At 35.2% G+C, this 17110-nt stretch overlaps 3 pseudogenes; all 3 read left to right on the forward strand.

The window, feature by feature from the left end:
* Window positions 1-3660: 3660 nt before the first annotated feature.
* Window positions 3661-6462, forward strand: LOC145954164 (beta-galactosidase 7 pseudogene; annotated as a pseudogene).
* Window positions 6463-8556: 2094 nt separating this feature from the next.
* On the forward strand, window positions 8557-11681 carry LOC145954165 (beta-galactosidase 7 pseudogene; annotated as a pseudogene).
* Window positions 11682-13489: 1808 nt separating this feature from the next.
* LOC145954166 (beta-galactosidase 7 pseudogene) lies at window positions 13490-16507 on the forward strand (annotated as a pseudogene).
* Window positions 16508-17110: the final 603 nt, after the last annotated feature.

Genomic DNA, 17110 nt, shown 5'->3' on the forward strand with positions numbered 1-17110 from the left:
TTCGAGACAAATGTTAAAGTGGTCCCACTCAAGAAGAATTACAACAAAAATCACAAAAAGAAGAAACCAATCAAAAAGAGAAAAGGCAGATTTTGAAACTCAAATTAGGTGATAAAGATATTCAGTCAAGGAGGAGTGTTGGGAATATGCCTAAATATCTTTAGAAGATTAAGTTAGTTTTTTATAAGAATATTTTATTTATATTTCAAATATTTAGATTTAATCTGTTATGATTATTTTGAGATTTATTTCCTTATTTTAGAATAGGATAATATCAAATATATTTGATTTTGTATAACAAATTTTCTCTATAAATAGAGACTAATGAATAAAATTATATTATGCTCCTCTGATAAAAAATAAGTCTTATTATAAAATATCCTCTCAAACAAATACCATAAAATAAACACATCAAATATACAATACGTGTCTGGGTGAAGTGGAGTATACATCAAAGGATAGAACTTTGGCATAAATCATTGAGAGTGGAAGTTTCACTATCAAAGATATAGAATGCACCTCCCTAGATAATTGAGTGTGAGAGTTTCACTATCATAGGTATTGATTTTAGTTTATAGTATAAAAGGAAAGTTTTTATCTATAATTTGAGTGTGTTTATTATTTTTTTGAAAAAAAAAATAGAAGTCTATGTATTAACATATGTCAACAATCCTCTGCATATCACAATAACGTGATATGAATTTATAAATATAATTAATATATCAGAAAAAAATAACAACCAATGGAATAGTACTTATAATGACATATTTTAATTCAAATATCATACGAGATAGTTATTTTAAGGATTAAATATGTTTTTGATCTTCTCAAAATTAACTATTTAATTTTAGTCCCTAAAAAAATTCTTGATTATAGTCCTCTAAACTTGTATAATACTTATTTTTAATCATTTTTAAATACTATTAACTTTTTTAATTTAAAATATTAATTATTTTAAGATTGAGTTAAGATTTAGGATAAAAATTAATTTTACACTTAAAACTTTTACTATTCACTCTTGGACCTAGACATGAAGGTTGCAAAAGTACTCTATTTTAGTTTTTATTTTTCTATTTTTCTTTCACCGTCAAAGAGAAAGCCAAGAGTTTCTCATTTATGGAAGACAACACCTTGAAGTTTAGGGGGAGAGAAGAATGAGCGTTGTTTAGAATAATTAGTGTGTCGAGGGCTTTAAGATCTTCTTAAGGTGAAACTGTGTTGCTAAAAATTAGAAATTTGGAGCTTAGAAGGTTGCCAACGAAGGTGTGAAACTTGGCATTTATGGGCACGACAATAGTGAGAAAAAAAAAACTTTACTTTGAACTTGTGAGAAGATTTTATTAGAATTTGGTGAGAGACTCTTTATTCACGTAAAAAAGAAATTATTGAAACCTCCATACTTGTGTTTGAGAGTGAATAATGCCAAGTTTTAAGCGTAAAATTAGTCTTTATATTAAAACTTATTAACTTAATCCTTAAAAAATTAATATTTTAAATTAGAAATAATTTCATGTCAATAAAACTTATAGTGATTTGAATGCTGAGGTCACCTATTATACTAATAAAAGTTAACAATATTTAAAAAGTGATTAAAAATAAATATTATATAAATTTGAAGGACTAAAATCAAGAATTTTATTTTGAGGGACTAAAATCAAATAAAGTCAATTTTTAGAGAACCAAAACCATATTTAACCTTTATTATATATATATATACATACATGTATATATATATATACATACATACATATATATATACATACATATATATATATATATATATATTATATATATATGAGGGGTTATAATTACACCGGTGTAACTTTTACTAAGTATTACACCGCTCAATAATTTTATATTAATTGTGAATTTTGTAAATCCAACCGTTAGATTGAAAGTTTATATTATATATTTTGAATGATAATAAAGTGTTTCAAACCAAGTTTAATACTCACAATATTTTATATTTCAAAACAATTGAGGATGCATGCTAAGACGTCACTAAAGATTGTCAAGCACCACTAGCATTGTAAATTCTGTAATTTGAATGGATTGTTTTTCCCGTGGATAACAAACATGATTTGAAAATCATGGTAGAGTACAAAAATATATTTTTTTTATTGAAGAACTTAAAAGATCTGATGATGTTATGAAAATAAATATCGTTTAATACAACATTTATTTGAAGAAGAAATTTAAACAAAATTAAGAATAATCGTTATCAAAATATTTTCATGCTTTTTGTTTTAATGTAATAAAAATTTCTACTAATAAAAAGTATTTATTTTTGTTTGAGTAAACATTATTTTCAGCATATTCATTCACAATTATTTTAAGTATTAATTATATTCAACACTACATGTTGACACAGTTAAAACAATAGTACATGTTTTTGTAACAATATTTAGGTGGCGCGTTGCCGATTGCCATGTAGAAAGCTAGTAGCAATAAGCATTAATTTGTGGGTGTGTTGGGTACTTGTTATGTTATAAATTATTATAATACTTATTTGTTAAACTTTTTTTACAAAGATAAAAATGAAAATAAAAATATGTGACGAATATGCCCACCACACCCTCTTTCTTTTTATACAAATTTTGAAAGCTAACATTCGAGAAAAAAGTTTTCAAATGTAGTTTTTGAAAGAAAATTTGATTTGAAACTGGTGTAAAATTTTGTTATGAGATTTTAAAATATCTTTATTTTTAAATTGACTTTTAAATATGGGTGTCAAACCATTTTACATTCCAAAACCGATTCTTAATGTTTCAAAGCATTTTTAAACTGGTTTTAAAAATTAACAAACCGTATTTTTTTTCAAAAAAAATTAAGAGTTTGGGTCAAAGCCTAGCACACTTTCAATGCCTTTTATTTATTTATTTTATTTATATGGTAATCCAAACCATGCCCACCCCTACATCTCATGCTATTGGTTATAGATGATTTTTTATAGGAGAAATTAGTAAATTTTTTGTATTTAGTTTTTGCTCTACCCATGTTATTAAGTTCCTGGTCATTTGGTCACTGCATTAATCCTTAGTTTCAATATTAATTATCAGTTTAATTTCTCTTAAAAATTTCAACATAAAGAATTAATGAAATTACACTTATTTTAAATTAATATCATTGCAATAAAATACTTTGCACATACTAAATCTCTTCATTTTCACAGCTTATATCCATCTCTCAATCTGTAAATAAACTTAGGTTTCTCATAATAAATTTAGTTAACTAAACATATCCTCCACACCTTATTTAGAAATCAACAAAGGAACCCCATCAATGGGTTCCTATTAAATGCCTAACCCGAGTGAATCATTAATCCCAATTAAAAAATAAATGGATCCAAAACTTGAACATATTGAATTATATATCATTGTTCAAATATTGGAATTAATATGGCAAATTTAAAAGATTGGGGGAGGGGGGAATAAACGACCAGCCCATCACAGAGTGTCACGTCTTACGACTTATCATTTGCAACAACCTCGACATCTCACGCACACGCAAGGATTTCAAAAGTACAACAAGGTTGGTTTAGGCCATGCTTCTCAAGGATAAGGATTAAAGGAGTTAAAGGAAATTTCATCCATATTTGGAACGTGCTCATCCTTTCTTACATATCTTTACCACAGTTACCAACTAATAATAATTGATTCATTCGAAAATGACGACGACAAGAACAACTTTGTTATTCATTAGCTGTTATAACTTGCTAACGTTGCTATAAAACCCCCCACGTCTATTTCATCTAGGCAATAAAAAATATTGAATTTTCATACCTATTTGCAATGGGTTCCTCATCTTGGGTCGGGATTCTCTTGTTGAGCCTGGCAGCGTTACGCTCATGCTTTGCCACAGAGGTCACATATGATGCAAATGCTCTCATTATTAACGGGGAAAGGCGTCTTATTTTTTCTGGTTCTGTCCATTATCCACGAAGCACAGTGGAGATGTGGCCAGACATCATTCAAAAGGCCAAGGATGGAGGCCTTGATGCCATTGAAAGTTACGTATTTTGGGACCGTCATGAGCCTGTTCGACGTGAATACGATTTCTCAGGAAATTTGGATTTTATCAAATTTTTCAAGCTAGTCCAAGAGGCTGGTTTGTATGCCATTTTAAGGATTGGTCCTTATGTTTGTGCAGAATGGAACTATGGAGGTTTTCCATTGTGGCTCCACAATATGCCGGGGATTGAGCTAAGAACAGATAACTCGGTCTACAAGGACGAAATGCAAACCTTCACTACAAAGATTGTGGACATGATCAAAGAAGCAAATTTGTTTGCATCGCAAGGAGGACCCATTATTCTTGCTCAAATTGAGAATGAATACGGAAACATCATGTGGGGTTACGGAGATGCGGGGAAATCATATATCAAATGGTGTGCGCAAATGGCTGTAGCACAAAATATCGGTGTCCCATGGATCATGTGTCAACAACACGATGCTCCCCAACCTATGATCAATACTTGCAACGGGTACTACTGTGACAATTTTCAACCCAATAACCCCAAGAGTCCCAAAATGTTCACTGAAAATTGGATTGGATGGTTCCAAAAGTGGGGTGAGAGGGTCCCCCACAGAAGTGCTGAAGATTCAGCTTTCTCTGTTGCACGGTTCTTCCAAAATGGCGGTGTACTCAATAACTACTACATGTACCATGGAGGAACCAACTTTGGTCGCACAGCAGGAGGCCCATATATCACAACATCTTACGACTACGATGCACCACTTGATGAGTATGGGAATTTGAATCAACCCAAATGGGGACATCTTAAGCAACTTCATGCAGCAATAAAATTGGGGGAAAAAATCCTCACTAATGCAACAAGGATTGACAAGGATTTAGGAAATGCGGTCACACTGACAACATACACCGGTGCTGGCGGGGCAAGGTTTTGTTTCCTCAGCAATACAAACAGTAACACAGATGCAAATGTTGACTTACAACAGGATGGTAAATACTTTGTCCCTGCTTGGTCCGTGACCATTCTTGACGGTTGCAACAAAGAAGTTTTCAACACCGCAAAGGTTAACAGCCAGACCTCAGTAATGGTGAAAAAGAGTGATGATGCTTCTGGTAAGCTAACTTGGGGGTGGGCACCGGAGCGAAAGAAAGATGCCTTGCTTGGAAAGGGCAGTCTCAATGCAAACCAGCTTCTCGAGCAAAAGGACCTAACTTTGGATGCCAGTGACTACCTGTGGTACATGACCAACGTCGATATCAACGACACCTCCATTTGGAGCAATGCAACTCTTCGTGTGGACACCATGGGTCATACGCTCCATGCTTATGTTAATAGAAGGTATGCGGGATACAAATTTAGCCAGTGGGGAAGCAACTTCACGTACGAGAAACAAGTCTCTTTAAAGAAGGGAACAAACATCATAGCTTTGCTTAGTGCCACCGTGGGGCTTGCAAATTACGGGGCAGGGTTCGATAAGATAAAGACCGGTATAACAGGCGGTCCTGTTCAATTAATTGGGAAGAACAACGTGACTATGGATTTGTCAACCAACCTTTGGTCTTACAAGATTGGTTTGAACGGGGAAAGAAAACGTCTCTATGATCTGCAACCACACATCGGTGTATCATGGCACGCTAATTCATCCTATCCTGTTGGTAAACCCATGACTTGGTATAAAGCAGACTTTGAAGCTCCTTATGGAACAAACCCCGTGGTGGTGGACTTGCAAGGGTTGGGTAAAGGACATGCTTGGGTGAATGGTCATAGCATTGGTCGTTATTGGCCTTCTTGGATTACTGCTACCAATGGATGCACTGACACTTGTGACTACCGCGGAAGTTACGTAACAGAAAAGTGCAACACCAACTGTGGCAATCCATCACAAAGGTGGTACCATGTGCCAAGGTCGTTCTTAAACAGTGACAAGAACACATTGGTTTTGTTTGAAGAGATAGGTGGAAACCCTCAAAACGTTTCCTTCCAAACAGTCACAACAGGAACCATTTGTGCTCATGTCCATGAAGGTGCGTTGTTAGAGCTATCATGCCAAGGTGGACAAGTAATCTCACAAATCCAATTCGCTAGCTTTGGAAACCCAAAAGGAAAGTGTGGCTCTTTTGAGAAGGGCTCTTGGGAAGCTACTGATAGTCGGTCTGTGGTGGAAGCAGCGTGCATTGGAAAAAGTAGTTGCGGGTTTGCAGTGACAAAAGAAGCATTTGGTGTAGCTGGTGCTGACAACGGCCCGACTAGACTAGCCGTGCAAGCGACCTGTTGAGTCCATTTTTTTCTCTCAAGGCCAAGTTCAACCAGTCGAAACCCAAATAGGCTTACATTGCATTTATGTAACACGGACATACATTTACAATCGTCACATTTTCTGAGTCACAAATAAAAGTGTCATTAATTTCCATTCTTCCAATTCTATACAATAAAATCTACGTTATCCTGATTACAAAAAGAATTTATTCTATAGTCTAACAACATACAAGTATGGTAATTAAACCTTTGAATAAAATTAAAATTTAGAATAATGTTTGATTGTGCAGCCTAGTATATAATGTAATGTGGTCTTGGCAAGAATGTATGTTCAATTTAATTTCAGGCACACAACACCGAAATTTTAAATATTAAGAAAATATGACTACCAATGCAATAAGAATTCATTGGATCTACTCTAATTGCGTTCATAATAAGAAATAAAAAAGTGAGAAAAATAATAAATATGAAACCCTGTGGTTAAATGAGAAGAAAAAGGGAGGAAGTGTCTCAATGAGATAATAATTTTTATTTTATTATCAAAATATGTAGGATATATAAAGTACGTTACCATATAATAAGCATGCCCGCGTAAATGAAATCACATGTAGACTATACAATTATAATTTATAACACAAATATAATGCACATGCATTGTAGTTCGACTACTAACTAAATTTAAATTAAAGGCCCCAAAGGCAAAATTGAATGATAATAAAGTGTTTCAAACCAAGTTTAATACTCACAATATTTTATATTTCAAAACGATTGAGGATGCATGCTAAGACGTCACTAAAGATTGTCAAGCACCACTAGCATTGTAAATTCTGTAATTTGAATGGATTGTTTTTCCCGTGGATAACAAACATGATTTGAAAATCATGGTAGAGTACAAAAATATATTTTTTTATTGAAGAACTTAAAAGATCTGATGATGTTATGAAAATAAATATCGTTTAATACAACATTTATTAGAAGAAGAAATTTAAACAAAATTAAGAATAATCGTTATCAAAATATTTTCATGCTTTTTGTTTTAATGTAATAAAAATTTCTACTAATAAAAAGTATTTATTTTTGTTTGAGTAAACATTATTTTCAGCATATTCATTCACAATTATTTTAAGTATTAATTATATTCAACACTACATGTTGACACAGTTAAAACAATAGTACATGTTTTTGTAACAATATTTAGGTGGCGCGTTGCCGATTGCCATGTAGAAAGCTAGTAGCAATAAGCATTAATTTGTGGGTGTGTTGGGTACTTGTTATGTTATAAATTATTATAATACTTATTTGTTAAACTTTTTTTACAAAGATAAAAATGAAAATAAAAATATGTGACGAATATGCCCACCACACCCTCTTTCTTTTTATACAAATTTTGAAAGCTAACATTCGAGAAAAAAGTTTTCAAATGTAGTTTTTGAAAGAAAATTTGATTTGAAACTGGTGTAAAATTTTGTTATGAGATTTTAAAATATCTTTATTTTTAAATTGACTTTTAAATATGGGTGTCAAACCATTTTACATTCCAAAACCGATTCTTAATGTTTCAAAGCATTTTTAAACTGGTTTTAAAAATTAACAAACCGTATTTTTTTTCAAAAAAAATTAAGAGTTTGGGTCAAAGCCTAGCACACTTTCAATGCCTTTTATTTATTTATTTTATTTATATGGTAATCCAAACCATGCCCACCCCTACATCTCATGCTATTGGTTATAGATGATTTTTTATAGGAGAAATTAGTAAATTTTTTGTATTTAGTTTTTGCTCTACCCATGTTATTAAGTTCCTGGTCATTTGGTCACTGCATTAATCCTTAGTTTCAATATTAATTATCAGTTTAATTTCTCTTAAAAATTTCAACATAAAGAATTAATGAAATTACACTTATTTTAAATTAATATCATTGCAATAAAATACTTTGCACATACTAAATCTCTTCATTTTCACAGCTTATATCCATCTCTCAATCTGTAAATAAACTTAGGTTTCTCATAATAAATTTAGTTAACTAAACATATCCTCCACACCTTATTTAGAAATCAACAAAGGAACCCCATCAATGGGTTCCTATTAAATGCCTAACCCGAGTGAATCATTAATCCCAATTAAAAAATAAATGGATCCAAAACTTGAACATATTGAATTATATATCATTGTTCAAATATTGGAATTAATATGGCAAATTTAAAAGATTGGGGGAGGGGGGAATAAACGACCAGCCCATCACAGAGTGTCACGTCTTACGACTTATCATTTGCAACAACCTCGACATCTCACGCACACACAAGGATTTCAAAAGTACAACAAGGTTGGTTTAGGCCATGCTTCTCAAGGATAAGGATTAAAGGAGTTAAAGGAAATTTCATCCATATTTGGAACGTGCTCATCCTTTCTTACATATCTTTACCACAGTTACCAACTAATAATAGTTGATTCATTCGAAAATGACGACGACAAGAACAACTTTGTTATTCATTAGCTGTTATAACTTGCTAACGTTGCTATAAAACCCCCCACGTCTATTTCATCTAGGCAATAAAAAATATTGAATTTTCATACCTATTTGCAATGGGTTCCTCATCTTGGGTCGGGATTCTCTTGTTGAGCCTGGCAGCGTTACGCTCATGCTTTGCCACAGAGGTCACATATGATGCAAATGCTCTCATTATTAACGGGGAAAGGCGTCTTATTTTTTCTGGTTCTGTCCATTATCCACGAAGCACAGTGGAGATGTGGCCAGACATCATTCAAAAGGCCAAGGATGGAGGCCTTGATGCTATTGAAAGTTACGTATTTTGGGACCGTCATGAGCCTGTTCGACGTGAATACGATTTCTCAGGAAATTTGGATTTTATCAAATTTTTCAAGCTAGTCCAAGAGGCTGGTTTGTATGCCATTTTAAGGATTGGTCCTTATGTTTGTGCAGAATGGAACTATGGAGGTTTTCCATTGTGGCTCCACAATATGCCGGGGATTGAGCTAAGAACAGATAACTCGGTCTACAAGGACGAAATGCAAACCTTCACTACAAAGATTGTGGACATGATCAAAGAAGCAAATTTGTTTGCATCGCAAGGAGGACCCATTATTCTTGCTCAAATTGAGAATGAATACGGAAACATCATGTGGGGTTACGGAGATGCGGGGAAATCATATATCAAATGGTGTGCGCAAATGGCTGTAGCACAAAATATCGGTGTCCCATGGATCATGTGTCAACAACACGATGCTCCCCAGCCTATGATCAATACTTGCAACGGGTACTACTGTGACAATTTTCAACCCAATAACCCCAAGAGTCCCAAAATGTTCACTGAAAATTGGATTGGATGGTTCCAAAAGTGGGGTGAGAGGGTCCCCCACAGAAGTGCTGAAGATTCAGCTTTCTCTGTTGCACGGTTCTTCCAAAATGGCGGTGTACTCAATAACTACTACATGTACCATGGAGGAACCAACTTTGGTCGCACAGCAGGAGGCCCATATATCACAACATCTTACGACTACGATGCACCACTTGATGAGTATGGGAATTTGAATCAACCCAAATGGGGACATCTTAAGCAACTTCATGCAGCAATAAAATTGGGGGAAAAGATCCTCACTAATGCAACAAGGATTGACAAGGATTTAGGAAATGCGGTCACACTGACAACATACACCGGTGCTGGCGGGGCAAGGTTTTGTTTCCTCAGCAATACAAACAGTAACACAGATGCAAATGTTGACTTACAACAGGATGGTAAATACTTTGTCCCTGCTTGGTCCGTGACCATTCTTGACGGTTGCAACAAAGAAGTTTTCAACACCGCAAAGGTTAACAGCCAGACCTCAGTAATGGTGAAAAAGAGTGATGATGCTTCTGGTAAGCTAACTTGGGGGTGGGCACCGGAGCGAAAGAAAGATGCCTTGCTTGGAAAGGGCAGTCTCAATGCAAACCAGCTTCTCGAGCAAAAGGACCTAACTTTGGATGCCAGTGACTACCTGTGGTACATGACCAACGTCGATATCAACGACACCTCCATTTGGAGCAATGCAACTCTTCGTGTGGACACCATGGGTCATACGCTCCATGCTTATGTTAATAGAAGGTATGCGGGATACAAATTTAGCCAGTGGGGAAGCAACTTCACGTACGAGAAACAAGTCTCTTTAAAGAAGGGAACAAACATCATAGCTTTGCTTAGTGCCACCGTGGGGCTTGCAAATTACGGGGCAGGGTTCGATAAGATAAAGACCGGTATAACAGGCGGTCCTGTTCAATTAATTGGGAAGAACAACGTGACTATGGATTTGTCAACCAACCTTTGGTCTTACAAGATTGGTTTGAACGGGGAAAGAAAACGTCTCTATGATCTGCAACCACACATCGGTGTATCATGGCACGCTAATTCATCCTATCCTGTTGGTAAACCCATGACTTGGTATAAAGCAGACTTTGAAGCTCCTTATGGAACAAACCCCATGGTGGTGGACTTGCAAGGGTTGGGTAAAGGACATGCTTGGGTGAATGGTCATAGCATTGGTCGTTATTGGCCTTCTTGGATTACTGCTACCAATGGATGCACTGACACTTGTGACTACCGCGGAAGTTACGTAACAGAAAAGTGCAACACCAACTGTGGCAATCCATCACAAAGGTGGTACCATGTGCCAAGGTCGTTCTTAAACAGTGACAAGAACACATTGGTTTTGTTTGAAGAGATAGGTGGAAACCCTCAAAACGTTTCCTTCCAAACAGTCACAACAGGAACCATTTGTGCTCATGTCCATGAAGGTGCGTTGTTAGAGCTATCATGCCAAGGTGGACAAGTAATCTCACAAATCCAATTCGCTAGCTTTGGAAACCCAAAAGGAAAGTGTGGCTCTTTTGAGCAGGGCTCTTGGGAAGCTACTGATAGTCGGTCTGTGGTGGAAGCAGCGTGCATTGGAAAAAGTAGTTGCGGGTTTGCAGTGACAAAAGAAGCATTTGGTGTAGCTGGTGCTGACAACGGCCCGACTAGACTAGCCGTGCAAGCGACCTGTTGAGTCCATTTTTTTCTCTCAAGGCCAAGTTCAACCAGTCGAAACCCAAATAGGCTTACATTGCATTTATGTAACACGGACATACATTTACAATCGTCACATTTTCTGAGTCACAAATAAAAGTGTCATTAATTTCCATTCTTCCAATTCTATACAATAAAATCTACGTTATCCTGATTACAAAAAGAATTTATTCTATAGTCTAACAACATACAAGTATGGTAATTAAATTTTTGAATAAAATTAAAATTTAGAATAATGTTTGATTGTGCAGCCTAGTATATAATGTAATGTGGTCTTGGCAAGAATGTATGTTCAATTTAATTTCAGGCACACAACACCGAAATTTTAAATATTAAGAAAATATGACTACCAATGCAATAAGAATTCATTGGATCTACTCTAATTGCGTTCATAATAAGAAATAAAAAAGTGAGAAAAATAATAAATATGAAACCTTGTGGTTAAATGAGAAGAAAAAGGGAGGAAGTGTCTCAATGAGATAATAATTTTTATTTTATTATCAAAATATGTAGGATATATAAAGTACGTTACCATATAATAAGCATGCCCGCGTAAATGGAATCACATGTAGACTATACAATTATAATTTATAACACAAATATAATGCACATGCATTGTAGTTCGACTACTAACTAAATTTAAATTAAAGGCCCCAAAGGCAAAATTGAATGATAATAAAGTGTTTCAAACCAAGTTTAATACTCACAATATTTTATATTTCAAAACAATTGAGGATGCATGCTAAGACGTCACTAAAGATTGTCAAGCACCACTAGCATTGTAAATTCTGTAATTTGAATGGATTGTTTTTCCCGTGGATAACAAACATGATTTGAAAATCATGGTAGAGTACAAAAATATATTTTTTTATTGAAGAACTTAAAAGATCTGATGATGTTATGAAAATAAATATCGTTTAATACAACATTTATTAGAAGAAGAAATTTAAACAAAATTAAGAATAATCGTTATCAAAATATTTTCATGCTTTTTGTTTTAATGTAATAAAAATTTCTACTAATAAAAAGTATTTATTTTTGTTTGAGTAAACATTATTTTCAGCATATTCATTCACAATTATTTTAAGTATTAATTATATTCAACACTACATGTTGACACAGTTAAAACAATAGTACATGTTTTTGTAACAATATTTAGGTGGCGCGTTGCCGATTGCCATGTAGAAAGCTAGTAGCAATAAGCATTAATTTGTGGGTGTGTTGGGTACTTGTTATGTTATAAATTATTATAATACTTATTTGTTAAACTTTTTTTACAAAGATAAAAATGAAAATAAAAATATGTGACGAATATGCCCACCACACCCTCTTTCTTTTTATACAAATTTTGAAAGCTAACATTCGAGAAAAAAGTTTTCAAATGTAGTTTTTGAAAGAAAATTTGATTTGAAACTGGTGTAAAATTTTGTTATGAGATTTTAAAATATCTTTATTTTTAAATTGACTTTTAAATATGGGTGTCAAACCATTTTACATTCCAAAACCGATTCTTAATGTTTCAAAGCATTTTTAAACTGGTTTTAAAAATTAACAAACCGTATTTTTTTTCAAAAAAAATTAAGAGTTTGGGTCAAAGCCTAGCACACTTTCAATGCCTTTTATTTATTTATTTTATTTATATGGTAATCCAAACCATGCCCACCCCTACATCTCATGCTATTGGTTATAGATGATTTTGTATAGGAGAAATTAGTAAATTTTTTGTATTTAGTTTTTGCTCTACCCATGTTATTAAGTTCCTGGTCATTTGGTCACTGCATTAATCCTTAGTTTCAATATTAATTATCAGTTTAATTTCTCTTAAAAATTTCAACATAAAGAATTAATGAAATTACACTTATTTTAAATTAATATCATTGCAATAAAATACTTTGCACATACTAAATCTCTTCATTTTCACAGCTTATATCCATCTCTCAATCTGTAAATAAACTTAGGTTTCTCATAATAAATTTAGTTAACTAAACATATCCTCCACACCTTATTTAGAAATCAACAAAGGAACCCCATCAATGGGTTCCTATTAAATGCCTAACCCGAGTGAATCATTAATCCCAATTAAAAAATAAATGGATCCAAAACTTGAACATATTGAATTATATATCATTGTTCAAATATTGGAATTAATATGGAAAATTTAAAAGATTGGGGGGGGGGGGGGGGGGAATAAACGACCAGCCCATCACAGAGTGTCACGTCTTACGACTTATCATTTGCAACAACCTCGACATCTCACGCACACGCAAGGATTTCAAAAGTACAACAAGGTTGGTTTAGGCCATGCTTCTCAAGGATAAGGATTAAAGGAGTTAAAGGAAATTTCATCCATATTTGGAACGTGCTCATCCTTTCTTACATATCTTTACCACAGTTACCAACTAATAATAGTTGATTCATTCGAAAATGACGACGACAAGAACAACTTTGTTATTCATTAGCTGTTATAACTTGCTAACGTTGCTATAAAACCCCCCACGTCTATTTCATCTAGGCAATAAAAAATATTGAATTTTCATACCTATTTGCAATGGGTTCCTCATCTTGGGTCGGGATTCTCTTGTTGAGCCTGGCAGCGTTACGCTCATGCTTTGCCACAGAGGTCACATATGATGCAAATGCTCTCATTATTAACGGGGAAAGGCGTCTTATTTTTTCTGGTTCTGTCCATTATCCACGAAGCACAGTGGAGATGTGGCCAGACATCATTCAAAAGGCCAAGGATGGAGGCCTTGATGCCATTGAAAGTTACGTATTTTGGGACCGTCATGAGCCTGTTCGACGTGAATACGATTTCTCAGGAAATTTTGGATTTTATCAAATTTTTCAAGCTAGTCCAAGAGGCTGGTTTGTATGCCATTTTAAGGATTGGTCCTTATGTTTGTGCAGAATGGAACTATGGAGGTTTTCCATTGTGGCTCCACAATATGCCGGGGATTGAGCTAAGAACAGATAACTCGGTCTACAAGGACGAAATGCAAACCTTCACTACAAAGATTGTGGACATGATCAAAGAAGCAAATTTGTTTGCATCGCAAGGAGGACCCATTATTCTTGCTCAAATTGAGAATGAATACGGAAACATCATGTGGGGTTACGGAGATGCGGGGAAATCATATATCAAATGGTGTGCGCAAATGGCTGTAGCACAAAATATCGGTGTCCCATGGATCATGTGTCAACAACACGATGCTCCCCAACCTATGATCAATACTTGCAACGGGTACTACTGTGACAATTTTCAACCCAATAACCCCAAGAGTCCCAAAATGTTCACTGAAAATTGGATTGGATGGTTCCAAAAGTGGGGTGAGAGGGTCCCCCACAGAAGTGCTGAAGATTCAGCTTTCTCTGTTGCACGGTTCTTCCAAAATGGCGGTGTACTCAATAACTACTACATGTACCATGGAGGAACCAACTTTGGTCGCACAGCAGGAGGCCCATATATCACAACATCTTACGACTACGATGCACCACTTGATGAGTATGGGAATTTGAATCAACCCAAATGGGGACATCTTAAGCAACTTCATGCAGCAATAAAATTGGGGGAAAAGATCCTCACTAATGCAACAAGGATTGACAAGGATTTAGGAAATGCGGTCACACTGACAACATACACCGGTGCTGGCGGGGCAAGGTTTTGTTTCCTCAGCAATACAAACAGTAACACAGATGCAAATGTTGACTTACAACAGGATGGTAAATACTTTGTCCCTGCTTGGTCCGTGACCATTCTTGACGGTTGCAACAAAGAAGTTTTCAACACCGCAAAGGTTAACAGCCAGACCTCAGTAATGGTGAAAAAGAGTGATGATGCTTCTGGTAAGCTAACTTGGGGGTGGGCACCGGAGCGAAAGAAAGATGCCTTGCTTGGAAAGGGCAGTCTCAATGCAAACCAGCTTCTCGAGCAAAAGGACCTAACTTTGGATGCCAGTGACTACCTGTGGTACATGACCAACGTCGATATCAACGACACCTCCATTTGGAGCAATGCAACTCTTCGTGTGGACACCATGGGTCATACGCTCCATGCTTATGTTAATAGAAGGTATGCGGGATACAAATTTAGCCAGTGGGGAAGCAACTTCACGTACGAGAAACAAGTCTCTTTAAAGAAGGGAACAAACATCATAGCTTTGCTTAGTGCCACCGTGGGGCTTGCAAATTACGGGGCAGGGTTCGATAAGATAAAGACCGGTATAACAGGCGGTCCTGTTCAATTAATTGGGAAGAACAACGTGACTATGGATTTGTCAACCAACCTTTGGTCTTACAAGATTGGTTTGAACGGGGAAAGAAAACGTCTCTATGATCTGCAACCACACATCGGTGTATCATGGCACGCTAATTCATCCTATCCTGTTGGTAAACCCATGACTTGGTATAAAGCAGACTTTGAAGCTCCTTATGGAACAAACCCCGTGGTGGTGGACTTGCAAGGGTTGGGTAAAGGACATGCTTGGGTGAATGGTCATAGCATTGGTCGTTATTGGCCTTCTTGGATTACTGCTACCAATGGATGCACTGACACTTGTGACTACCGCGGAAGTTACGTAACAGAAAAGTGCAACACCAACTGTGGCAATCCATCACAAAGGTGGTACCATGTGCCAAGGTCGTTCTTAAACAGTGACAAGAACACATTGGTTTTGTTTGAAGAGATAGGTGGAAACCCTCAAAACGTTTCCTTCCAAACAGTCACAACAGGAACCATTTGTGCTCATGTCCATGAAGGTGCGTTGTTAGAGCTATCATGCCAAGGTGGACAAGTAATCTCACAAATCCAATTCGCTAGCTTTGGAAACCCAAAAGGAAAGTGTGGCTCTTTTGAGAAGGGCTCTTGGGAAGCTACTGATAGTCGGTCTGTGGTGGAAGCAGCGTGCATTGGAAAAAGTAGTTGCGGGTTTGCAGTGACAAAAGAAGCATTTGGTGTAGCTGGTGCTGACAACGGCCCGACTAGACTAGCCGTGCAAGCGACCTGTTGAGTCCATTTTTTTCTCTCAAGGCCAAGTTCAACCAGTCGAAACCCAAATAGGCTTACATTGCATTTATGTAACACGGACATACATTTACAATCGTCACATTTTCTGAGTCACAAATAAAAGTGTCATTAATTTCCATTCTTCCAATTCTATACAATAAAATCTACGTTATCCTGATTACAAAAAGAATTTATTCTATAGTCTAACAACATACAAGTATGGTAATTAAACCTTTGAATAAAATTAAAATTTAGAATAATGTTTGATTGTGCAGCCTAGTATATAATGTAATGTGGTCTTGGCAAGAATGTATGTTCAATTTAATTTCAGGCACACAACACCGAAATTTTAAATATTAAGAAAATATGACTACCAATGCAATAAGAATTCATTGGATCTACTCTAATTGCGTTCATAATAAGAAATAAAAAAGTGAGAAAAATAATAAATATGAAACCCTGTGGTTAAATGAGAAGAAAAAGGGAGGAAGTGTCTCAATGAGATAATAATTTTTATTTTATTATCAAAATATGTAGGATATATAAAGTACGTTACCATATAATAAGCATGCCCGCGTAAATGAAATCACATGTAGACTATACAATTATAATTTATAACACAAATATAATGCACATGCATTGTAGTTCGACTACTAACTAAATTTAAATTAAAGGCCCCAAAGGCAAAATTGAATGATAATAAAGTGTTTCAAACCAAGTTTAATACTCACAATATTTTATATTTCAAAACGATTGAGGATGCATGCTAAGACGTCACTAAAGATTGTCAAGCACCACTAGCATTGTAAATTCTGTAATTT

The sequence above is a fragment of the Cajanus cajan genome, chromosome 2 (genome assembly GCF_000230855.2).
Source record: "Cajanus cajan strain Asha chromosome 2, NIPB_CcT2T_4, whole genome shotgun sequence".
Classification (NCBI taxonomy): Eukaryota; Viridiplantae; Streptophyta; class Magnoliopsida; order Fabales; family Fabaceae; genus Cajanus; species Cajanus cajan.